Source organism: Dendrobates tinctorius, unplaced genomic scaffold (assembly GCF_039654945.1).
Source record: "Dendrobates tinctorius isolate UK_male_01 unplaced genomic scaffold, ASM3965494v1 ptg000011l, whole genome shotgun sequence".
Lineage (NCBI taxonomy): Eukaryota > Metazoa > Chordata > Amphibia > Anura > Dendrobatidae > Dendrobates > Dendrobates tinctorius.
Genome location: NW_027361679.1, coordinates 101,617,726 through 101,644,048, shown reverse-complemented (window position 1 = coordinate 101,644,048; position 26,323 = coordinate 101,617,726). Strand labels below are relative to the sequence as shown.

General features: G+C 47.8%; 1 protein-coding gene across 4 annotated transcripts in view; it reads right to left on the bottom strand.

Moving 5' to 3' along the window:
• Nucleotides 1-9,206, bottom strand: part of MOB3A (MOB kinase activator 3A) — a 59,927-nt gene extending 50,721 nt beyond the window's left edge. The window contains exon 1 of one of the 4 annotated variants that reach the window (XM_073545518.1): nt 8,836-9,206. The gene's annotated coding sequence lies outside the window, so the exon portion shown is untranslated. Of the gene's footprint in view, nt 1-7,561; nt 7,769-8,835 lie in introns of those variants that run through there. The other 3 variants (XM_073545533.1, XM_073545538.1, XM_073545524.1) reach the window with 3 other exon arrangements.
• Nucleotides 9,207-26,323: the final 17,117 nt, after the last annotated feature.

The following is a 26,323-nucleotide window of genomic DNA, read 5'->3' as shown; positions in this document are numbered from 1 at the left end:
GCAGCATGTGCACAGCAGTTTTTGTTTTACATAGCCTTAAATGGTACTGTACATCACGTGCAGTTCTGCAGGGCCAAATCTGCTGCAGAACTGCACAGAATCTGCACCGTGTGCACAGGGCCTTAGGCCATGTGCACACGTTGCGGATTCTGCTGCGAATCCTCAGTGTTTCAGGCTCTGCGGGTCCTCAGCAGATTTAGGTGCATTGTACAGTACCATTGTTTTCAATGAGCAAAAAAAAAAAAAAAAGCAACAAATTGTGAAATAAAAATAAAAAATGTTTAATAAGAAATAATGATCTTATAAAATAATATGGACAGATATGGTTCTACACCACAATAACTTGAGCATATAAAAAATAAGGTGTAAATAAACCTCAATAGAAAGGTATAAAATTATATATCTTTATTAGCATACATATAAAATCAATTAAAAATTACAAGAAAATATATATTTATCAAAGTTAGCCATGAGATGGCGCCACAGACCAACAACAAATAGATCCGTATAGACTGTAGGCAAGACCGCAGTGCACAAATAAGTGTATATAGTTATTTTGTTGTAACTGGCACATGTTTATGAACTATATACACTTATTTGTGAACTGCGGTCTTACCTACAGTCTATACAGATCTATTTGTTATTGGTCTGTGGCGCCATCTCATGGCTAACTTTGATAAATAGCGATCTGTCACAGTGATCTGTGATGTGACAGATAAGCGATCTGTCACAGGACAGTGATGTCTCACCTGGGACAATGTAATAAAGTTAAAAAAAAAAGTGTTAGAATAATTTAAAAAACAAAAAAAAAATTGCCAAATAAATTAGAAAAAAAAAAAAATATTCACCCAATAAATTCATTTTTTGGAAATAAAAAAAAAAAACAAAAAAACCAATAAAAGTACGCATATTTGGTATCGCCGCGTCCGTAACGACCTGCCCTATTAAAGTGTCCCATTAGTTAATCCCATTAGCGAACCCCTTAAAAAATAAAAAACGAAGCAAAAAATAATGATTTATTATCATACCGCCGAACAAAAAGTGCAATAACATGCGATCAAAAAGACGCATATAAATATCCATGGTACCGCTGAAAACGACATCTTGTCCCGCAAAAAATGAGGCGCCATACAGCATCATCAGCGAAAAAATAAAAAAGTTATAGCTCGCAGAATAAAGCGATGCACAAATAATTCTTTTTTATATAAAATAGTTTTAAAACCGACAAAACATAAAAAAAAGACAAATGAGGTATCGCTGTAACCGTACTGACCCGAAGAATAAAGGGCTTTATCAATTTTACCGCACGCGGAACGGTGTAAACGCACTCCCCCAAAAGAAATTCATGAAACGCTGGTTTTTGTTCATTCTGGGTCCTAAAAATCGGAATAAAAAGCGATCAAAAAATGTCATGTGCCTGAAAATGGTACCAATAAAAACGTCAACTCGTCCTGCAAAAAATAAGACCTCACATGACTCGGTGGGTCAAAATACGGAAAAATTATAGCTCTCAATATGTGGTGATGCAAAAACTATTTTTACAATAAAAAGAGTCTTTTAGCGTGTGACAGCTGCCAAACATAAAAACCGCCATAAATAGTAAATCAAACCCCCCTTTATCACCCCCTTAGTTAGGGAAAAATAATAAAATAAAAAAAAATGTATTTATTTCCATTTTCCCATTAGGGTTAGGGTAAGGGCTAGGGCTGAGATTAGGGTTAGGGGTGTGTTGGAGTTAGAATTGGGGGTTTCCACTAGAGTTGAGCGACTTTGGTCGGATCGGGTTTCATGAAACAAAATTTGTTTCAGATGAAACTGGTCCGACTAGGGCAAAAAAAGTCGGAGTTTCGTCCGAAACCCGACCCCAATGCAAGTCAATGGGAAATAAAAGTCGGCATTGAGTGGATGAATGTCATCCACTCAATGCCGACTTTTATTTCCCATTGACTTGCATTGGGGTCGGGTTTCGGACGAAACTCCGACTTTTTTTGCCCTAGTCGGACCAGTTTCATCTGAAACAAATTTTGTTTCATGAAACCCGATCCGACCAAAGTCGCTTAACTCTAGTTTCCACTATTTGGGCACATCAGGTGCTCTCCAAATGCAACATGGCGTCTGATCTCAATTCCAGCCAATTCTGAGTTGAAAAAGTCAAATGGTGGCCCTTCCCTTCCAAGCTCTGCCATGCGCCCAAACAGTGTTTTACCCCCACATGTAGGGTATCAGCCTACTCAGGACAAATTGCAAAACAACTTTTGGGGTCCAATTTCTCCTGTTACCCTTAGGAAAACAAAAAATTGGGGGCAAAAATCATTTTTGTGGAAAAAAATGATTTTTTTATTTTCACGCCCGGGCGTTATAAACTTCTGTGAAGCACTTGGGGGTTCAAAGTGCTCACCACACATCTAGATAAGTTCCGTGGGGGGTCTAGTTTCCAAAATAGGGTCACTTGTGGGGAGTTTCAATAGTTTAGGTACATCAGGGGCTCTCCAAAAGCAACATGACACCTGCAGACCATTCCATCAAAGTCTGCATTCCAAAACGTCACTACTTCCCTTCCGAGACCCGACGTGTGCCCATACAGTAGTTTTCTCCCACACATGGGGTGTCAGCGTACTCAGGACAAATTGGACAACAACTTTTGGGGTCCAATTTCTCCTGGTACCCTTGGGAAAATAAAAAAATTGGGGACTAAAAGATCATGTTTGTGGAAAATATACGATTTTTTTTATTTTCACGCCCGGGCGTTATAAACTTCTGTGAAGCACTTGGAGGGGTCAAAGTGCTCACCAAACATCTAGATAAGTTCCTTGGGGGGTCTAGTTTCCAAAATGGTGTCATTTGTGGGGCGTTTCCACTGTTTTGGTACATCAGAGGTTTTCTAATCACGACATGGTGTCCAATCTCAATTCCAGCCAAAAACGTCAAATGGCGCTGCTTCCCTTCCGAGTTCTGCCATGCGCCAAAATAGTGGTTTACCCCCACATGTGGGGTATCAGCGTACTCAGGACAAATTGCACAATAACTTTTAGGGCCCTGTTACCCTTGGGAAAATAAAAATTGGGGGTGAAAAGATCATTTTTGTGGAAAAAAATATGATTTTTTAATTGTACGGCTGTACGTTATAAACTTCTGTGAAGCCCTTGTGGGTTCAAAGTTCCCACCACATATCTAGATAAGTTCCTGGGGGGGGGGGGTCAGGTTTCCAAAATGGGGTCACTTGTGGGGGGTTTCCACTGTTTAGGCACATCAGGGGCTCTCTAAACGTGACATGGCGTCCGATCTGAATTCCAGCCAATTTTGCATTGAAAAAGTCAAACGGCGCTCCTTCCCTTCTGAGCTCAGCCATGCGCCGAAACAGTGGTTCCCCCCCACATATCAGGTATCAGCATACAATAACTTTTGCAGTCCAATTTCTCCTGTTACCCTTGGTAAAATATAAAAAATTGAATCTGAAGTATTTTTTGTGAAAAAAAGTTAAATGTTCATTTTTTTTTTTTAATTATTCAAAAAATTCCTGACGCACCTAAAGTTCTTGAATATGGTTTTGAGCACCTTAAGGGGTGTAGTTTTTAGAATGGTGTCACTTTTGGGTATTTTCTATCATATAGACCCCTCAAAGTGGCTTCAAATGTGATGCGGTCCGTAAAATAGAATGGTGTTGCAAAAATGAGAAATCGCTGGTCAATTTTTAACCCTTATAACTTCCTAACAAAAAAAAATTTTGGTTCCAAAATTGTGCTGATGTAAAGTAAACATGTGGGAAATGTTACTTATCAAGTTTTTTGTGTGCCGTATCTCTGTGATTTAAGGGCATAAAAATTCAAAGTTGGAAAATTGCGAAATTTTCAAAATTTTAGCCAAATTTCCGTTTTTTTCACAAATAAACGCAAGTTATTTGAATGAAATTTTACCACTAACATGAAGTACAATATGTCACGAGAAAACAATGTCAGAATCACCGGGATCCATGGAAGCGTTTCAGAGTTATTACCTCAAAGGGACAGTGGTCAGAATTGTAAAAATTGGCCCGGTCAAGAATGTGCAAACCACCCTTGGGGCTTAAGGGGTTAATTCTACTTTTACAGGGATATGGTACCCAGGGCCTGGAGGACAGTCTCCTCTCCTCCAGACCCTGGGTACCATCCACACATTTTCCGCTTACTTTGCGCATGGTGGGCATGGCCACATGCGGAAACTAAGCGCAACAATACATTCCTATGTGTGCGGAATCCCCGCTATTCCGCATAAATGAGCACGCTGCGGATTTTTCCACAATGCGATTCCGCCGCGGAAAAATACGCATTAGCATAGCATGTGCGGAATGCCATTGAATACAATGGGTTGCCTATTGTATGCGTTTTCGCAGCGAAAAAACGTGGCAAAAACACATAAAATCCGCGGCAATTCTGCACATAGCCTTAGGCCTAAAGATGCCACATCACATGGGCACCCTGCAATCGCATAACAGAGGAGATTGACATTTGTATGCAATCTAGTACATTCATGAGACTTAATTTCTCCATGGATAGCTGCAATTAGTTGTGTGAATTCTCCCTGGAGTCATCGGTACTTTGCACCAGATCAGAGAGGAGTGAAGTCTTGCGAATGCTCAAGACTACAGTTGGGTAAGACTAGTGATGAGCGAGTAAGCTCGTTGCTCGGGTTTCCCCGAGCACACTCGGGTGGTCTCTGAGTATTATGGCGTGCTCGGAGATTTAGTTTCTGTTGCTGCAGCTGCATGATTTGCGACTGCTAGACAGCCTGAATATATGTAGGATTTGCCTGTTTGTTTGCTCGCTCATCACTAGGTAAGACATGTTATAGGTAGTGTGGCAAGTGTCGGCCATGCGTGACTGGCGAATGTGAAGCCAAACAGTTCAATGAAAATAACAATAATAATTGTATGCCATATTATTTTATTATGAGAGCTGTTTGGGAGTTCCTAGGGGACGTGATGGGTTCCCTGTAAAAGGGGATTCCCATATTGCACATTATAGCCCAAGAATTTGCCATACATGTATACATGGTGGTCCAATCATGCCACTGTAAATGGTTTATTTCAACTCTCTCCACTGAGTGCTGAGACTCAGTGCTCCTGTCTTTGGATAAATGTGGGTCCCACCAGTGAAATCCACATCTACTACACATTCATGGCTTACTGATAGATAAAATACTGTACACATTTATGAAGTGGGAATATCCCATTAATTATCTTATACAACCTGTTCATTACAGGCCCCCTCCCCCTTTTAATAAAGTAGCCACCTTGTATAATAAAAATAACAGATCTTCATCTCTCGCAGTCGCACCATTCCAGAGGTGGCTCTCCCAGGGCTTATGTGACATTGTCACGCCACGTGAGCCCTGCAGCTAATCACTGGCCGCTAACAGGTTGCTGCCCTGTCACTACTTTTGGATGAACCTCGAACAAAAGTAAGAAGTGACAGCAAAGCAGCTGCCGACCGGCTCTAGGGCTGACATGGCATAATAATGTCACACAAACTCAGGAGCAGACATTGCTGGAACACTGGCGGTGCAGGAGGCGAGTACAGTCATGGCCAAAAGTATTGACACCCCTGCAATTCTGTCAGATAATATTCAGTTTCTTCCTGAAAATGATTGCAAACACAAATTCTTTGGTATTATCTTCATTTAATTTGTCTTAAATGAAAAAACACAAAAGAGAATGAAGCAAAAAGCAAAATATTGATCATTTCACACAAAACTCCAAAAATGGGCCGGACAAAAGTATTGGCACCCTCAGCCTAATACTTGTTTGCACAACCTTTAGCCAAAATAACTGCGACCAACCGCTTCCGGTAACCATCAATGAGTTTCTTACAATGCTCTGCTGGAATTTTAGACCATTCTTCTTTGGCAAACTACTCCAGGTCCCTGATATTTGAAGGGTGCCTTCTCCAAACTGCCATTTTTAGATCTCTCCACAGGTGTTCTATGGGATTCAGGTCTGGACTCATTGCTGGCCACCTTAGAAGTCTCCAGTGCTTTCTCTCAAAACATTTTCTAGTGCTTTTTGAAGTGTGTTTTGGGTTATTGTCATGCTGGAAGACCTATGACCTCTGAGGTAGACCCAGCTTTCTCACACTGGGCCCTAAATTATGCTGCCAAATTTGTTGGTAGTCTTCTGACTTCATAATGCCATGCACACGGTCAAGCAGTCCAGTGCCAGAGGCAGCAAAGCAACCCCAAAACATCAGGGAACCTCCGCCATGTTTGACTGTAGGGACCGTGTACTTTTCTTTGAATGCCTCTTTTTTCTCCTGTAAACTCTATGTTGATGCTTTTGCCCTAAAAGCTCTACTTTTGTCTCATCTGACCAAAGAACATTCTTCCAAAATGTTTTAGGCTTTTTCAGGTAAGTTTTGGCAAACTCCAGCCTGGCTTTTTTATGTCTCGGGGTAAGAAGTGGAGTCTTCCTGGGTCTCCTACCATACAGTCCCTTTTCATTCAGATGCCGACGGATAGTACGGGTTGACACTGTTGTACCCTCGGACAGCAGGGCAGCTTGAACTTGTTTGGATGTTAGTGGAGGTTCTTTATCCAACATCCGCACAATCTTGCGTTGAAATCTCTTGTCAATTTTTCTTTTCCGGCCACATCTAGGGAGGTTATCCACAGTGCCATGGGCTTTAAACTTCTTGATGACACTGCGCATGGTAGACACAGGAACATTCAGGTCTTTGGAGATGGACTTGTAGCCTTGAGATTGCTCATGCTTCCTCACAATTTGGTTTCTCAAGTCCTAAGACAGTTCTTTGGTCTTCTTTCTTTTCTCCATGCTCAATGTGGTACACACAAGGACACAGGACAGAGATTGAGTAAACTTTAATCCATGTCAACTGGCTGCAAGTGTGATTTAGTTATTGCCAACACCTGTTAGGTGCCACAGGTAAGTTACAGGTGCTGTTAATTACACAAATTAGAGAAGCATCACATGATTTTTCGCACAGTGCCAATACTTTTGTCCACCCTCTTTTTTATGTTTGGTGTGGAATTATATCCAATTTGGCTTTAAGACAATTCTTTTTGTGTTTTTTCATTTAAGACAAATTAAATGAGGATAATAATACCAAAGAATTTGTGTTTGCAATCATTTTCAGGAAGAAACTGAGTATTATCTGACAGAATTGCAGGGGTGTCAATACTTTTGGCCATGACTGTATATGTTATTTTACAAAGGGGGGGGGGGGGAGGGCTACTTTATTTTTAAAGGAGTTGTTCAGCTGTTGCACAGCCCCTTTTAATAAAAATTACATTCTTATGCCGAGATGTGTCAAGACTGGCATTTTATGCGCCATTTTTAATAAAGGCAACACTACTATTGCTCAATGAATTTGGCCTATCTTCGCCCACTCAGTGCTGTGAGCCACCGCATTTGTCATGAATGACACCCCCCCCTTTTTTTTTTTGCATTACTTATAAGGGGGTTTCCACTGCAGAACAACCCCAGTTTAATTAAAGACGTTGTCCACTACTTGGACAGCTTTTTCTCTTTCCCCTCGCTTGGCCCCCATAAAATAATATAGCCTATACTCACATCTTGTGCCGATGAGGTTCCCTCGGCCCAGAGTGTGTGATGCACCACAGGCTGTGACGTGCCAGTGTGATGATGCGGACACCCTGCGCGGGGCGGGCACAGGCGGGAGACAGTGCGCGGGTGCACAATCCGTATCCGGGAGACAGTGCGCGGGGCGGGCACAGGCAGGAGACAGTGCGCGGGGCGGGAGATCGTGCACGGGGGGGGTTTGCACAGGCGGGAGACAGTGCGCGGGTGCACAAGCCGTACCCGGGAGACAGTGCGCGGGGGGGGCACAGGCGGGAGACAGTGCGCGGGGCGGGAGACCGTGCGCGGGGGGCACAGGCGGGAGACAGTGCGCGGGTGCACAAGCCGTACCCGGGAGACAGTGCGCGGGTGCACAAGCCGTACCCGGGAGACAGTGCGCGGGGCGTGAGACCGTGCGCGGGGGGGGGGGGGGGCACAGGCGGGAGACAGTGCGCGGGGCGTGAGACCGTGCGCGGGGGGGCCACAGGCGGGAGACCGTGCGCGGGGCGGGAGACCGTGCGCGGGGGGCACAGGCGGGAGACAGTGCGCGGGTGCACAAGCCGTACCCGGGAGACAGTGCGCGGGGAGGGAGACCGTGCGCGGGGCGGGCACAGGCGGGAGACAGTGCGCGGGGCGGGAGACAGTGCGCGGGGGGGGGGCACAGGCGTGAGACAGTGCGCGGGGCGGGCACAGGCGGGAGACAGTGCGCGGGTGCACAAGCCGTACCAGGGAGACAGTGCGCGGGGCGGGCACAGGCGGGAGACAGTGCGCGGGGCGGGGCCACAGGCGGGAGACAGTGCGCGGGTGCACAAGCCGTACCCGGGAGACAGTGCGCGGGGCGGGAGACCGTGCGCGGGGGGGGGCCACAGGCGGGAGACAGTGCGCGGGGCGGGAGACCGTGCGCGGGGGGGGGGGGGGGGGGCACACAACGCAGGCGGGAGCTCACACCCTCTAAACTTCGAGGAAGCCACCAATAGACCACCCTCGGACTCGCTTCCAGCCAGCTTCACTCAATCACTGGCGGCCACACGCTACAGAGCCCAGAATATATAACAAGTGGGAGGGCCGACCATCGAGCTCCTCCCACGGGAGCCACCAGCGCCCGCTCCGCGCTCTCACGGCTTCCCAACCCCCACAGCATACCAGCGCGCACACTGACGTACTGATGCGTGTGACAGGAAAGACCTTCGGTGACAAAAACAAACTAGCGAGCACCCCGCTCCCGCCTAGTGCAGCCGGAGCGCAGACCAGAGAGATGCGAGGTTTACCTCAGCAGGAAGCCGGGCGACGCCTCCTCTCCGCCGTCCGGTTGGAAAGAAAGTAAACTTCCAGCTGCCAGTTCCTCCGTGGTTCCCCAGCAGGCAGTGCGTCACGAGGAGGGTCCAGCAGCCGCTTCCGCTCGGAGTGCCGCTGTGTGACACGTGACTCCACCCCGCCTAGTTGTCGTCCTGACATGGGCCCGGGGCTGCTGCCGGCCTGCACGCAGGGCTTTACCTCAGGTTCTCCCGCACTGCTGGCATGTCCTGCCTGAGTGTTGCACTTATGGAGGTGGACTGTGAGCCCTGTTCTGTGCGCTAGCTGCCAGCACTGCTGTCATGGCCAGTAATCACTATGTGCCATACTGCGGTCCCCTCAGAGTAGGCATGGCGCAGTGAGACCACCTAGTGTAGACAGCCCTCCCTACTAGTCATCTGCCAGCAGTCTCCTGGGGACACAGGATGGCTGGCCTATGCTAAACAGTGGCTTCTTTATTAACCCCTTTTAAAAGGAGTGTTCTGAAGTTTGGAAGTTATTCCCTGTCCCATGGATAGGTAACGCTTCCACGGGATTGTGACCACTGGGATCCCATCGGAAAGGAGCAGAGGTCGATCTCCATGCAATCTTATGGGACTGCCAGTGATCTCCAGCGGTCACATTACGAATCAATGGAGCTGCAGTGCATCCAATGAACCCTGATCCATTCTCACAGAGCCTCAGTTCTCGGGGTCAGTGGGGTCCCAGTGGTCTGATCCCTGTCCGATGGATAAAGGATAACTTCCAAACTTGAGAATACCCGTCTATTGATGCCATCTATTTGGAACATTAGGACACATCTCCAGTTTTCAAATCTGGCATTTGTCACTAAACAGAACAATCCCTTTACTTGATTTTGAAACTATTTTGATATAACACTTTCTGCATTATGTTGATTTACAATTTGAATGGAAAAAAAACTAACATTTATTATAAACATTTGGAGAATTGTGCACATTTAAAATGTTTAATCCCTTTACGACCAATGACGGACATAGCACGCCATGAGCAGCTGTAAGTTCCCACATCGTGACATTCTATGCCTGTCATGACTTAAATCTGTCTCTGCGTGTAAACACACAGTGACGGGTCCGTGCTGATAGCTGAGCAGCAGGGGAAGAGGTGCGGGTGACCCATGCCATCGGTCCCTGTACTCAGAGAACTGTGATCAGTCAGTCAATCTGACTGACCGATGGCAGCAGGACCGCGCAGGAGGTACTGAAATATCAGCACCTCCCGCCCCATCACCGCAGGAGCTCAGTGCTGCTAATGGCTGTACTGCAGTGTGAGCCAGGAAGGGTGCCAGTACTGATCCTGGCTGTTTATTCCCTTAGTGACTGCCCCAGTTTTGACCTTAACCCCTTCACCCCCAAGGGTGGTTTGCACATTCATGACCGGGCCAATTTTTACAATTCTGACCACTGTACCTTTATGAGGTCATAACTCTGGAACGCTTCCGTGGATCCCGGTGATTCTGACATTGTTTTCTCGTGACATATTGTACTTCATGACAGTGGTAAAATTTCATTCATATAACTTGCGTTTATTTGTGAGAAAAGCGGAAATTTGGCAAAGATTTTGAAAATTTCGCAATTTTCCAACTTTTAATTTTTATGCCCTTAAATCACAGAGATACGGCACACAAAAAACTTGATAACTAACATTTCCCACATGTTTACTTTACATCAGCACAATTTTGGAACCAAAATTTTTTTTTGTTAGGAAGTTATAAGGGTTAAAAGTTGACCAGCGATTTCTCATTTTTACAACACCATTTTATTTTTACGGACCACATCACATTTGAAGCCACTTTGCGGGGTCTATATGATAGAAAATACCCAAAAGTGACACCATTCTAAAAACTGCACCACATAAGGTGCTCAAAACCACATACAAGAAGTTTATTAACCCTTTAGGTGCCTCACAGGAATTTTTTTGAATATTTAAAAAAAAAATGAACATCTAACTTTTTCACAAAAAAAATACTTCAGGTTCAATTTTTTTTATTTTACCAAGGGTAACAGGAGAAATTGGACTGCAAAAGTTATTGTGCAATTTGTCCTGAGTACGCTGATAGCTGATATGTGGGGGGGAATGACTGTTTCGGTGCATGGCAGAGCTCAGAATGGAAGGAGCGCCGTTTGACTTTTTCAATGCAAAATTGGCTGGAATTCAGATCGGACGCCATGTCACGTTTGGAGAGTCCCTGATGTACCTAAACAGTGGAAACCCCCTACAAGTGACCCCATTTTGGAATCTAGACCCCCCAAGGAACTTATCTAGATATGTGGTGAGAACTTTGAACCCACAAGGGCTTTACAGAAGTTTATAACGTACAGCGGTACAATTAAAAAATCATATTTTTTCCACAAAAATGATCTTTTCACCCCAATTTTTATTTTCCCAAGGGTAACAGGACCCTAAAAGTTATTGTGCAATTTGTCCTGAGTACGCTGATACCCCACATGTGGGGGTAAACCACTATTTGGGCGCATGGCAGAGCTCGGAAGGGAAGCAGCGCCATTTGACATTTTTGGCTGGAATTGAGATCAGACATCATGTCGCGATTGGAAAACCGCTGATGTACCAAAACAGTGGAAACCCCCCACAAATGACACCATTTTGGAAACTAAACCCCCTAAGAAACTTATCTAGATGTGTGGTGAGAACTTTGAACCCCCAAGGGCTTCACAGAAGTTTATAACATACAGCCGTACAATTGAAAAATCATATTTTTTCCACAAAAATGATCTTTTCACCCTCAATTCTTATTTTTCCAAGGGTAACAGGACCCTAAAAGTTATTGTGCAATTTGTCCTGAGTACGCTGATACCCCCCATGTGGGGGTAAACGACTATTTGGGCGCATGGCAGAGCTCGGAAGGGAAGCAGCGCCATTTGACGTTTTTGGCTGGAATTGAGATCGGACACCATGTCGCGATTGGAAAACCCCTGATGTACCAAAACAGTGGAATCCCCCACAAATGACACCATTTTGGAAACTAGACCCCATAAGGAACTTATCTAGATGTGTGGTGAGCACTTTGAACCCCCCAGTGCTTCACAGAAGTTTATAACGCCCGGGCGTGAAAATAAAAAATTTGTATTTTTTCCACAAACATGGTCTTTTAGTCACCATTTTTTTTTATTTTCCCAAGGGTACCAGGAGAAATTGGACCCCAAAAGTTGTCCAATTTGTCCTGAGTATGCTCATACCCCATATGTGGGAGAAAACTACTGTATGGGCACACGTCGGGGCTCGGAAGGGAAGTAGTGACGTTTTGGAATGCAGACTTTGATGGAATGGTCTGCGGGTGTCATGTTGCCTTTGGAGAGCCCCTAATGTACCTAAACAGTGGAAACCCCCCACAAATGACCCCATTTTGAAAACTATACCCCCTAAGGAACTTATCTAGATGTGAGGTGAGCACTTTGAACCCCCAAGGGCTTCACAGAAGTTTATAATGCCAGGGCATAAAAATAAAAAAATCGTATTTTTTCCACAAACATGATCAATTAGTCCCCAATTTTTTTATTTTCCCAAGGGTAACAGGAGAAATTGAACCCCAAAAGTTGTTGTCCAATTTGTCCTGAATACGCTGACGCCCCATATGTGGGAGAAAACTACTGTATGGACACACGTCGGGGCTCGAAAGGGAAGTAGTGACGTTTTGGAATGCAGACTTTGAGGGAATGTTCTGCGGGTGTCATGTTGCCTTTGGAGAGCCCCTAATGTACCTAAACAGTGGAAACCCCCCACAAATGACCCCATTTTGGAAACGAGACCCCCTAAGGAACTTATCTAGATGTGTGGTGAGCACTTTGAACCCCCAAGGGCTTCACAGAAGTTTATAATGCCCGGGCATGAAAATAAAAAAATCGTATTTTTTCCACAAACATGATCAATTAGTCCCCAATTTTTTCATTTTCCCAAGGGTAACAGGAGAAATTGGACCCCAAAAGTTGTTGTCCAATTTGTCATGAGTACGCTGACACCCCATATGTGGGAGAAAACTACTGTATGGACACACGCCGGGGCTCGGAAGGGAAGTAGTGACGTTTTGGAATGCAGACTTTGATGGAATGGTCTGCGGGTGTCATGTGCGTTTGGAGAGCCCCTGATGTACCTAAACTATTGAAACTCCCCACAAGTGACCCCATTTTGGACACTAGACCCCCCCACGGAAATTCTCTAGATGTGTGGTGAGCACTTTGAACTCCCAAGTGCTTCACAGAAGTTTATAACGCTCAGACGTGAAAATAAAAAAATCATTTTTTTCCACAAAAATGATATTTTTGCCCCCAATTTTTTATTTTCCTAAGGGTAACAGGAGAAATTGGTCCCCAAAAATTGTTTTGCAATTTGTCCTGAGTAGGCTGATACCCTACATGTGGGGGTAAAACACTTTGGGCGCATGGCAGAGCTTGAAAGGGAAGGAGCACCATTTGGTTTTTTCAACTCAGAATTGGCTGGAATTGAGATCAGACGCCATGTTGCATTTGGAGAGCCCCTGATGTGCCCAAACAGTGGAAACCCCCAATTCTAACTCCAACCCGAACCCCAACACACCCCTAACCCTAATCTCAGCCCTAACCCTAGCCCTAACCCTGGACCTAACCCTAGCCCTAACCCTGGACCTAACCCTAATGAAAAAATGGAAATAAATACATTTTTTTTATTTTATTATTTTTCCCTAACTAAGGGGGTGATAACGGGGGTGTTTGATTTACTATTTATGGCGGTTTTTATGTTTGGCAGCTGTCGCACGCTAAAAAACGCTTTTTATTGTAAAAATAGTTTTTGCATCACCACATATTGAGAGCTATAATTTTTCCGTATTTTGACCCACCGAGTCATGTGTGGTCTTATTTTTTGCGGGACGAGTTGACGTTTTTATTGGTACCATTTTCGGGCACGTGACATTTTTTGATCGCTTTTTATTCTGATTTTTGGGACGCAGAATGAACAAAAACCAGCGTTTAATGAATTTCTTTTGGGGGGTGCGTTTACACCGTTCCGCGTGCGGTAAAATTGATAAAGCGGTTTTATTCTTCGGGTCAGTACGGTTACAGCGATACCTCATTTAGGTAGTTTTTTTATGTTTTGTCGGTTTTTTGCAATGAAAACTATTTTATATAAAAAATAATTATTTTTGCATCGCTTTATTCTGCGAGCTATAACTTTTTTATTTTTTCGCTGATGATGTTGTATTGTGGCTCATTTTTTGCGGGACAAGATGACGTTTTCAGCGGTACCATGGATATTTATTTGCGTCTTTTTGATTGTGCGTTATTGCACTTTATGTTCGGCAGTATGATAATAAATCATTATTTTTTGCTTCGTTTTTTTATTTTTTAAGGGGTTCGCTAAAGGGGTTAACTAATGGGACAGTTTTATAGGGCGGGTCGTTACGGACGCGGCGATACCTAATATGTGTACTTTTATTGTTTTGGTTTTTTTTTATTTCCAAAAAATGGATTTATTGGGGGAATATTTTTTTTTTTTTTTCTAATTTATTTGGCGATTTTTTTAAAATTATTTTAACACTTTTTTTTATTTTTTTTTTACTTTATTACATAGTCCCAGGTGGGACATCACTGTCCTGTGACAGATCGCTGATCTGTCACATCACAGATCACTGTGACAGATCAGCGATCTGTCACAGGCAGTGCAGAAGGCTTCCTCATGCCTGCGCTTTGCAGGCACTGAGGAAGCCAGCTTCCTGCAGGCCCCCGAAGGTCCCCGTCGCCATCTTGGATTCGGGGGCCTGCAGGAAAGGAGCCCCCCGCAGCAGCGCTGCACATTGCGCTGCCATGGGGGGTTCAGGGAAGCACGGAGGGAGACCCTCCCTGCCGATGCTTCCCTTTAACCCCCGGTACACCGCGATCATGTTTGATCGCGGTGTGCAAGGGGTTAACGTGTCGGGGGCGGTCCGTGACCGCCCCTGACACATTGTGCCGGGTGTCAACTGTGATAATCAGCTGACACCCGGCCGCGATCAGCAGCGCTCACCACGCGGGCACCGCTGATCGCGGTAGACGTACTGTGACGCCTCTGGCTAATACGTCCAAGAGTGGACCCCCTGGATCGCGGATCCGGAGCCCCTGGGCCGAGCACACCTGGTGAAGACCGACCCCTGTACAGGGATCGTTAGGGGCAGGACCGCAGGGGGCGGAACCGCGACAGCCGGAGCCAGCAGGGACGACTCGGAGGACTGGCAGACAGAGCAGGAGTAGCGAGGTGGAGGGCAGAAGGAAAATGGCTGGAAGCCTACGGGAAAGGTACAGCGAGGACCACAGGAAGGGAACAGGCAGACAGACACGGAGCAGGAACAGGGCAGACAAAGGAACAGTAAGGATAGGCAGGGTACACAGAAGCAGGTAGGGCCAATGGGTGCTGCTAGTCACAAACAATCATCAGGCGCCCTCAGAATAGAGCGGACGCCTGATATATGCGGAGACCGGAAGTGCGCCCTACAGACCCTCCCCTAGCGACGCCCCCTGCCAACGGAAGAGGCCGGGGGAACGCGCGTGCGCGGCCTAAGGCCGTCGCGGTTACCCGCAGCAGAGCGGCAAGCAGCGCGGAGGAAAGCGCGAACCGGGGGGCGCAGGTGAGAGGAAGCTGCGGCGGGCACCGCCGCTAAAGGGGCATCGGCGGGCACGACCGCCGATGTCACAGTACCCCCTCCCATATGCCCTCTCCTTCTGAGGTTGGTTAGAAATCTTTTCATGATAAGGGGGGCATCGACATTCTCTCGGGGCTCCCAGGACCTCTCCTCTGGGCCAAAACCCTTCCAGTCGATAAGAAAAAGAGTCTTACCTTTGACCCTTTTCATAGCCAGGATGTCCTTTACTTCAAAGACATTGTCAGAACAAATTGGCGAGGGAGGGGACATGGAGGTTGGTTGGAACCGATTCAAGACCACAGGTTTAAGGAGCGAGATATGGAAGGCGTTAGGGACCCGGAGTGACGCCGGCAACCTCAATTTGTAGGCTACCCTGTTAATGCGCCCAAGTACTTCAAAAGGCCCGATGTACCGAGGACTTAATTTGTAAGCAGGGACTTTCAGGCGGATATGTTTGGTAGAAAGCCAGACTTTGTCCCCGGGCTGGTACGGGGGTAGATCCCTTCGTCTTTTGTCCGCGTGTTTCTTAATTCGGACGTTGGCTAGCTCGAGCGCCTCTCTGGTCTCCTTCCAGATTTGCGAAAACTCCTTGGCGAGAGTGTCTGCTGCAGGAACTCCAGACGATGCGGAAAAGGGCAACGGAACCCCAGGATTTAGCCCAGTTACCACAAAGAACGGTGTCTTGGACGTTGATTCGCTGGAATGATTATTATGAGCGAATTCCGCCCAAGGTAGAAGAGAGACCCAATTATCCTGATGAGCGTTAGAAAAGTGGCACAGGTAGGTGGTCAGAATTTGGTTAATCCGTTCCACTTGTCCGTTGGTTTGAGGATGATACGCTGAAGAGAAGTCGAGAGACGTGCCCAGGAGCCGACAGAGGGCCCTCCAGAATCGGGAAGTAAACTGGACCCCTCGATCGGTCACGATTCGCAGAGGGAGACCATGTAGCCTGAACACGTGGTGGATAAAGATTTCGGCCAACTTTGGGGCAGATGGCAGTCCGACCAAGGGAATAAAGTGGGCCATCTTGGAAAAGCGGTCAGCGACGACTAAGATGGTAGTACACCCAGCTGAGCGAGGCAGATCAGTCACGAAATCCATGGCGATTTGCTGCCAAGGAGCCTCTGGGACAGGCAACGGATGAAGGAGGCCGGAGGGGAGAGTCCTTGGAACCTTGTTCTGAGCACAAGACCTGCAGGAGGCTACAAAGTCCTTTGCATCCTGGTGGAGAGAGGGCCACCAGTAATACCGGGAAAGAAGCAAAAGAGTCTTCTTAATCCCAACGTGCCCAGCAACCTTGGAAGAATGTCCCCAGCGCAGTACTTCCAGGCGTTTGTTTGGAGGGACGAAGGTCTTGCCAGGCGGAGGGTTAGAGAAACTCACGGGGGCCACGGAGATAACCTTAGCCGGCTCGATGATATATGATGGATCCTCCTCCCTCTCTGGAGGCTGCAAAGACCTGGAAAGCGCATCGGCTTTGATGTTCTTACTGCCGGGCCGGAAGTGGAGCTTAAACTCAAAACGGGAAAAATACAGAGCCCACCTGGCTTGTCTGGAGTTGAGTCTCTGGGCAGATTGCAGGTAGGCCAGGTTCTTGTGGTCCGTGAAGATAGTAAAGGGGTGCACTGCCCCCTCGAGCAGATATCGCCATTCCTCCAGCGCCATTTTAATGGCCAATAATTCCCGGTCCCCAATGGAGTAGTTGCACTCCGCCGGAGAAAAGGATTTGGAGAAGAACCCGCAGGGGACAAGACGTCCAGATGGAGCCTGTTGGGAGAGAACTGCCCCAGCTCCAGTGGAGGAGGCATCAACCTCCAGAATGAAGGGCCTACTGGCCACTGGACGGTGTAAAATCGGAGCGGAAGCAAACGAGCGTTTCAGGGCAAGAAAGGCGTCCTCGGCTTCAGAGGGCCAGACGTTAGGCTTCGTCCCTTTACGGGTCAGGACCGTAATAGGCTTGGTGACTGTAGAGAAGTGGGGTATAAACTGCCGGTAATAATTAGCGAAGCCGAGGAAACGCTGGATGGCCTTTATGCCAACCGGACGAGGCCACTGGAGTACCGCGGACAGCTTGTCCGGATCCATCTTAAGACCGGAATCCGTGATGATATACCCCAAGAAGGGTAACGCTGTTTGCTCGAAGAGGCACTTCTCGATCTTGGCGTAAAGACGATTTTCTCGAAGGCGCTGCAGGACCATGCGTACACTTCTCCGATGGGAGGAGAGGTCGGTCGAGAAAATGAGGATATCGTCCAAATACACCACCACGCAGGAATAGAGTAGGTCTCGGAACACCTCATTTACGAATTCCTGAAACACCGCTGGGGCATTGCAGAGACCGAACGGCATGACCAAGTATTCATAATGGTCGTCCCGGGTATTGAAGGCCGTCTTCCACTCGTCCCCCGCTCGGATTCGGATTAAGTTGTAAGCTCCCCGCAGATCCAACTTCGTGAAGATTCTGGCCCCCCTCAGCCGGTCGAAGAGTTCAGGAATCAGCGGGAGCGGGTACCGGTTTTTAACCGTGATGTTGTTCAGGCCCCGGTAGTCAATACAGGGTCGCAGGGACCCATCTTTCTTCCGGACGAAGAAGAAACCTGCGCCCGCAGGGGACGAGGACTTCCGGATGAACCCCTTGGCCAGATTTTCCTGTATATATTCCGACATAGCCGAGGTCTCTGCTGGGGACAAAGGATAAGTTCTCCCTCTGGGAGGAGTGGCACCAGGAACTAGGTCGATGGGGCAGTCATAGGAGCGATGAGGGGGTAAGGAATCCGCCTCCTTCTTGCTGAACACGTCGGCAAACGTGTGATAGGGTGCGGGTAAGCCCGGGAGGTCGGCAGGCTTCAAGCATGGACGAGGACGCGTGAGGGCCCGTAGGCAGTGCTCCTGGCAGGAGTGCCCCCAACGGAGAACTTCCCCAGAGCGCCAGTCAATCACAGGCTCGTGCCGTCTGAGCCAGGGCAGTCCTAGGAGAACAGCATGGGCTAGTTGTGGCAGGACATAAAAGGCTATCTTTTCGAGGTGGAGAGCTCCGATTTGAAGATCTACTTCGACGGTAATCATGGTGATGAGTCCGGGTAAAGGTTTACCATCAACGGAGGAAATAGCGCGAGGGTTCTTCAATACCAACACCGGAATCTGGAGTTTGTCAATCTCCTCCTGGCGGATGAAATTACCGGCAGCACCCGAGTCCACATACGCCTCCACAGACCCACGCCCCCGACCTGTAATTAGCAAAGCTGAAAGAGTAAGGGGAAGAGAGGAATTTTGATCACCTAGGGGGTCCTCTCTTACCTGACCTAGGTGGAGGCATTTCCCGACCTCTCTGGCTTCTCTGGACAGGAACGCACAAAATGGTTGGCCCCTCCACAGTACAGGCAGAGGCCCTTGGTCATCCTCTCCCTGCGGCGTTGCTCGGACAGTCTGACCCGATCAACCTGCATAGGCTCAGGAGCGGCGCTAACAGGAGATACAGGAAAACGGGGGACAGGGGCCTGATACAGCCTAAAGGACCTTCTCTCTCCGACTGCCTCTCGAGCGCGCTCCTGAAAGCGTAGGTCTATGCGAGTGGCCAGCGAAATAAGGTCCTCCAGAGTGGTGGGGGTGTCTCGCCCGGCAAGCTCATCCTTGATCTTACTGGAGAGGCCTCTCCAAAAGGCTCCCACAAGAGCCTCATTGTTCCACCCTAACTCAGAAGAGAGGGTCCGGAAGCGGATGGCGTATTGCCCCACTGTGAGGGAACCCTGGCGGAGGTTAAAAAGGGCCTCAGTGGAGGATGCTAAGCGACCCGGTTCATCGAATACCTTGCGAAAGGTTTCTAAGAAGGTCTGTAAATTTAGCACTACGGGGTCATCTCTCTCCCACAAGGGGTTCACCCAGGACAGGGCCTCACCCTCAAGATGGGACACAACGAACGCCACCTTGGCGCGGTCAGTAGGGTACTGAAGGGGGGCAAGCTCAAAATGTAGCCTGCATTGATTTAAAAAACCCCGGCATAACTTGGGATCTCCGCTGTACCTGGGGGGTTTACCCAGACGGGGGGCCGGAGTAGAGGCTACATCCGGGGAGGAAGTTGCAGCGGCAGCAGAGGATTGCAGGGCCAGCAATCGGTCATCCACGGATGCCATGTAACCCAAGATGTGGGATTGGGCGTCGCGCTGCTGCGCGAGCTCCTGTTGAAGGCTGACTAAGAGAGGAGCGTGCCCGGGGTCAGAGGTCTGCAGGGCGGACAACCGGGAGTCCATAGACTTCATGAAGGACATTATCCGGTTCTGATTTTCACGAAGGAAAAGCAATTCCTTTTGTGTGGCGGCTGCGGCACCGGCGGGATCCATGGCCTGATGATACTGTGACGCCTCTGGCTAATACGTCCAAGAGTGGACCCCCTGGATCGCGGATCCGGAGCCCCTGGGCCGAGCACACCTGGTGAAGACCGACCCCTGTACAGGGATCGTTAGGGGCAGGACCGCAGGGGGCGGAACCGCGACAGCCGGAGCCAGCAGGGACGACTCGGAGGACTGGCAGACAGAGCAGGAGTAGCGAGGTGGAGGGCAGAAGGAAAATGGCTGGAAGCCTACGGGAAAGGTACAGCGAGGACCACAGGAAGGGAACAGGCAGACAGACACGGAGCAGGAACAGGGCAGACAAAGGAACAGTAAGGATAGGCAGGGTACACAGAAGCAGGTAGGGCCGATGGGTGCTGCTAGTCACAAACAATCATCAGGCGCCCTCAGAATAGAGCGGACGCCTGATATATGCGGAGACCGGAAGTGCGCCCTACAGACCCTCCCCTAGCGACGCCCCCTGCCAACGGAAGAGGCCGGGGGAACGCGCGTGCGCGGCCTAAGGCCGTAGCGGTTACCCGCAGCAGAGCGGCAAGCAGCGCGGAGGAAAGCGCGAACCGGGGGGCGCAGGTGAGAGGAAGCTGCGGCGGGCACCGCCGCTAAAGGGGCATCGGCGGGCACGACCGCCGATGTCACACGTACTATCCCGTCCATGGGCATAGGGGCCCGGGTCCCATGGACGGGATAGTACGTCGGATGTCAGGAAGGGGTTAAAGAAGTTGTCCATTACTTGGACAACCCCTTCTCATATTCCACGTTTGGCCCCTATGAGAAGCTGGCCACAGACTAAAGACTATTGGGCCAATGCCCGTAGAGTGGAGTCCACTGCTTTACAAAATGCTGACTCTCAGCAGGGAGCCCCGGTTGCATCAATATTGTTGTATTTTATTAGATATTTGCTTGCTGTCTTTTATTACAGATTAGCTTGCTCTTCAGTTCATCTTCAGGAACCAATGTTTCCATTCAGTTATCGCAAGCAGAGAAAGCCGTGCTGGATGGATCTTATGTATTCCTATACCCAAGGCCAGACATGAGATTGCTAAAGGTAAATGTAAAGCAATCATTCTATTAATCTCATCTGTATCTCAAGCTGGTTTCACATTAGCGTTCTCGGGCGCAGGGCCGCCGCTTAGCTCCGCCCCCAGCTGCGCCCCCTCCGGTCAGCTCCTCCTAGGATTGCATGACGCTGCATGCAATCAGCGTACCGTATATTTAGCGTTGGGTACGCTGACCGTGCGCTGGTCTGATTTTGCTGGCGCTGCGCCCAGCGCACAAAAACGCGCTGTGTTGCATTTTTGTGCACTGGGCACAGTGCCAAAAGGGCGCAGCGCCAGCAAAATCAGACCAGCGCACGGTCAGCGTACCCAGCGCTAAATATACTGTATGCTGTATGCCGGGGGGAGTTAAGCGGCGGCCCTGCGCTGTGCCAGAGAACGCTAGTGTGAAACTAGCCTCAGAGTCTCAAAGCCATTGTGCTCCCACTCCTAGACCCATTGTGTGGATGGAAATAGCAGAACCAGGGGAGCCGTCACTACGTGGGGTCTCACATGAAATCCCAGGTGATGGGCTGCTGTAATATTCTTCATTCTTTGAGCTAAAAGTAAATGTTTAAGAGGGAGGGTGTGTACACTTCTGCTCATTCAGGGGGACTGATCCCAGTGAGGGGGGGGAAGAAGCCACATGTTTAGTCTGGAAGTTAGGAGAGTGACGTCGAAGGCAGAGGCTAGAGGATGACATCCTAGATCACATAGATGGATGGTCTATAGAGTTTGGAGATCGGTTGCCGGCTGGAGTAGACACGTGCTACTGTTGAAGGGATCAGTCGTCTGGATTTCAGGAACTTTCTTAACTGGAACTGTTGCTGCTGGATACATGGGCTTTGGTTGTGTTATTTGTTGTCTAGAGGAGCGTGGATTGTGACTACAGACTATACTGGACAGAGATATGAAATCTGTGGGACAACCTAAAATTGGGAGACAGTGAGTATCGCCTGGAACAGGGGCTGTGGGTCTACCGGCCCCTGGAAGTGGATCTTGTAGACTGGGGACATTGTATTTTGGCCATATACCTGGAGTTATTGTAAAATCATGGACGTGAGAAATAAAAAATAGTTGCATCATTAACCTGCCTAGGTGATTATTACAACCCACAAGCTCAGATCTTCACAGCCCCAATAAAATAACAAAAAATGCTTATACTTGCCTCTCATTCCAGTGGTGTTGACACTTGAGTTCCCGGGCTCTTAAGCCATTATTATAGCATCTGAGCCCGGCACCCAATCAGCGCTGGTGCCCGTGTCCCGGCCAGGGTGACAACATTCTAAGAACTGCACCCCTTAAAGTGCTTAAAACCACATTCAAAAAGTTTATTAACCCTTCAGGTGCTTCAGAGGAACTAAAGCAATGTGGAAGGAAAAACATTTACTTTCAAAAGGGTAAGGCTAGTTTCACATTTGCGTGTCAGGGCGCAGTGTCGGCCTGCGCACGGCCGCCACTAAGCCCCGCCCCCTGCCGCGCCTCCGCCGGTAGCTCCGCCTCCGGGCGCATGGCGCTGCATGCGTCATGCGTCCCCTATCTTTATCACTGAGGACACAGGCCGTGCGCAGTATGCATTTTGGAGGTGCCTGCATCCTTTTGACGGTGCGCCGACCAGCGCCAAACGCAACCTGTTGCAATTTGGTTGCGCTCGGCGCACCGTCAAAAGGACGCAGGCGCCGCCAAACGCATACTGCGCACGGCCTGCGTCCTCAGTGATAAAGATGGGGGACGCATGCAGCGTCATGCGCCCGGAGGCGGAGCTACCGGCGGAGGCGCGGCAGGGGGCGGGGCCGTGCGCAGGCCGACGCTGCGCCCTGACACGCAAATGTGAAACTAGCCTAACAGGAGAAAATGTTCCCTGAATTTTGTTGTGCTATTTGTCTGAGTACATAGATATCCCATAGGGGGTAATTACTGTTTGGGCACAGGGCAGGGCTTGGAAGGGAAGTAGCACCTTTTAACAGAGATAATGAGACAGAGAGGGGCCAGAAGACTAGGTGTCTGGTTTCATTAACTCCTTAAAGGAAAGAGCGCTATTTCTCTGGAATAGATTGTAAATGCCATGTCGCATTTGAAGAGCCCCTGACATGCAGAAGCCCTCTACAATTTACCCCGTTTTGGATACTAGACCCCTCAAGAAATTCAATAAGGGGGGTACTGAGCATTTTTAACCTACAGGTGATTCACAAAACTTTATAACATTTAGATGTGAAAACAAAAAATTTAATTTTTTAGTTTAAAGAAAAGTTTTATTTTCATATAAACTTAACAGTTTTGCAACAATCCCCTCGCAGGTGGTCAAAATATATTGTTCAAAATATAATATATACATTATTTTGTTGTCAGTTATAAAACAAAGAAATAAAATCAAATTATCAAATTTACCACACACAGAATGACATAAACCCCCCCGCAAAAAAAAATTCTTGAATTGCTGATTTTTGTTCATTTTTCCCCAAAAAAATCGGAATAGAAAGCTATCAAAAAATGTAATGTGTCTGAAAATGGTACCAATAAAAACGTCAACTCGTCCTGGAAAAAACAAAAAAACAAGCCCTCACATGACTCTCTGGGCCAAAATATGGAAAAATTATAGCTCTCAAAATATGGTTGCAAAAAAAATAGTTTTTGCAATAAAAAGTGACTCTTAGTGTGTGACAGCAGCCAAACATAAAATCCCGATATAAATCTGGTATCGCTGTAATTGCACCGACCCAAAGAATAAAGTCGCCTAATCACATACCGCATGAAGAACGGTGTAATAAAATAAATAAAACCAGTTCTTCACATGCTGTTGATTTTTTCATTCTGCCTCCCAAAGATCGCAGTAAGGCTCAGCGCACAGTTATGCCCACTCAGATCTGTCATCTGGTAACGGAAATATAAGGGGCTTCCATGTTACTGGTAGTACAAAGGGTATGGAAAAGCTAAATGGCTCTTCACCCTCCAATAGAAATACAGCAAATTCTCCTCTCCCAAATCCAAATATCCTCTCCCTTCTGAACCCTACAGTGTGCCTAATCCATATATAGTGTCCACATGTTTGGCATTTCTGAAGCAATGAGAGCCCGCCTAATTTACAGGTGCTTGTCTCCTTAAAGGGAATCTGTCACCCTTTTCTCGACTATGAGCAGCCGCCACCGACATCAGGGGCTTATCTACAGCATTCTGTAATGCTGTAGATAAGTCCCCGATGTAACCTGAAAGATAAGAAAAACAAGTTAGATTATACTCACCCGGGAGGGCGGTCCAGTCCGGCGCCTCCCATCTTCATACAGTGCTGTCCTCTTCTTTGCTGCCTGTCGTGGCTCCGGCGCAGGCACACTGCTCTGCCCTGTTCCAAGAACGGAATAGTACGTCCAGTGCGATCAGCGGCGCTCTCAGTGGGAGCGCCGCTGATCGCGGCCGGGTGTCAGCTGACTATCACAGCTGACACCTGGCATATTAACCCCTGGCACACTGTGTTAAGGGCTAGCAGAATGCACCAGATAAAGAAGAAGGTATATGGAGCGTTCGCCGCCCGGAGTCCATCGTGCTGAGATGGAAACTGCTGCTAGACAATGATGGATACAATAACACAGGTGGAAGCCGGACACCGGCGGGCAACCACTGACCCAGTGCTTGCAAGAGCGGACTCTGTTACCACACGGAGTCTGTACTAGCCGGCATATAACCGTGCCCTGTTAAGCATCAGAGGACACGAGTAGGAGTAGTACACCGCACAAAGCGGGTGCTACGACTACCCTGGCGGTCGCCACTAACCAGCATCAGAACCGTGCTGGAAAGCGCTAGTAACTGCGCACAGCGCCGCACAGATAGCCACTGCGGTAAGTGCGGAGTAGTGGTGTCTGCACTGTGACGCCCACTGGCGCTAATGGAACCTGAGCTAACTGCACTGCGGCGCTAAGCAGTACTAGTGCTAGCTGCTGGGACTAAATCTAAGACCCTAACTCATGCACAACCGAGGAAGGGGGATCATAATGAGTCAGTCACTAGAATCATACATTCATCTTCAGAGAGGAAGAGGACTAGAACTCTAGTGCCACCTATTGCAAGTAGCAATCCTAAAAGTCAATGTCAACCCTTTAATGAGCCTTGTTACATGACTTAGGATAAAAGCCAAGCCTCTCTGAAGAGACAATTTGCATAATTAGCATATTTCCCATAGGAGCATTGCGGCTTTAAGTCTCCTCATCTCGACATGCTTAGCATGTCATTCTACGCAAGGAGAAATGATACTTCTTGGATATCGGTCAGACGCCTCTCTCACAGCCAAACCAGATCTCACACTTTGCACCCTGAAACACAGTGTCTGCAAATTGAGATTCTGGCTTGGCTTTTATCCTAAGTCATGTAACAAGGCTCGTTAAAGGGTCGACATTGACTTTTAGGATTGCTACTTCCAATAGGTGGTGCTAGAGTTCTAGTCCTCTTCCTCTCTGAAGAGACAATTTGCATAATTAGCAAATTTCTGTGAAGCACTTGGGGGTTCAAAGTTCTCACCACACATCTAGATAAGTTCCTTGGGGGGGTCTACTTTCCAAAATGGGGTCACTTGTGGGGGGTTTCCACAGTTTAGGCACATCAGGGGTTCTCCAAACGCGACATGACACTCGCAGGCCATTCCATCATAGTCTGCATTCCAAAACGTCACTACTTCCCTTCCAAGCCCCGACATGTGCCTATACAGTAGTTTTTTCAACAACTTTTGGGGTCCAATTTCTTCTGTTACCATTGGGAAAATAAAAAAAATTGGGGACTAAAAGATCATGTTAGTGGAAAAAATATGATATTTTTATTTTCACGCCCGGGCGTTATACATTTCTGTGAAGCCCTTAGGGGTTCAAAGTGCTTACCACACATCTAGATAAGTTCCTTGGGGGGTCTAGTTTCCAAAATGGTGTCATTTGTGGGGGGTTTCCACCATTTAGGCACATCAGGAGCTCTCCAAATGCGGCATAGCGTCCGATCTGAATTTCAGCCAATTTTGCGTAGAAAAAGTCAAACGGCGCTCCTTCCCTTCTGAGCTCTGCCATGCGCCGAAACAGTGGTTCACCCCCACATATCAGGTATCAGCGTACTCAGGACAAATTGCACAATAACTTTTGAAGTCCAATTTCTCTTGTTACCCTTGGTAAAATAAAAAAAATTGGACCTGAAATAATTTTTTTGTGGAAAAAAGCTAAATGTTCATTTTTTTTAAACATTCAAAAAAATGCCTGTGAAGCACCAGAAGGGTTAATAAACTTCTTGAATGTGGTTTTGAGCACCTTGAGGGTTGCAGTTTTTAGAATGGTGTCACTTTTGGGTATTTTCTATCATATAGACCCCTCAAAGTGACTTCAAATGTGATGTGGTCCCTAAAAAAAAAAATGGTGTTGTAAAAATGAGAAATCGCTGGTCAATTTTTAACCCTTATAACTTCCTAAGGGCATAAAAATTCAAAGTTGGAAAA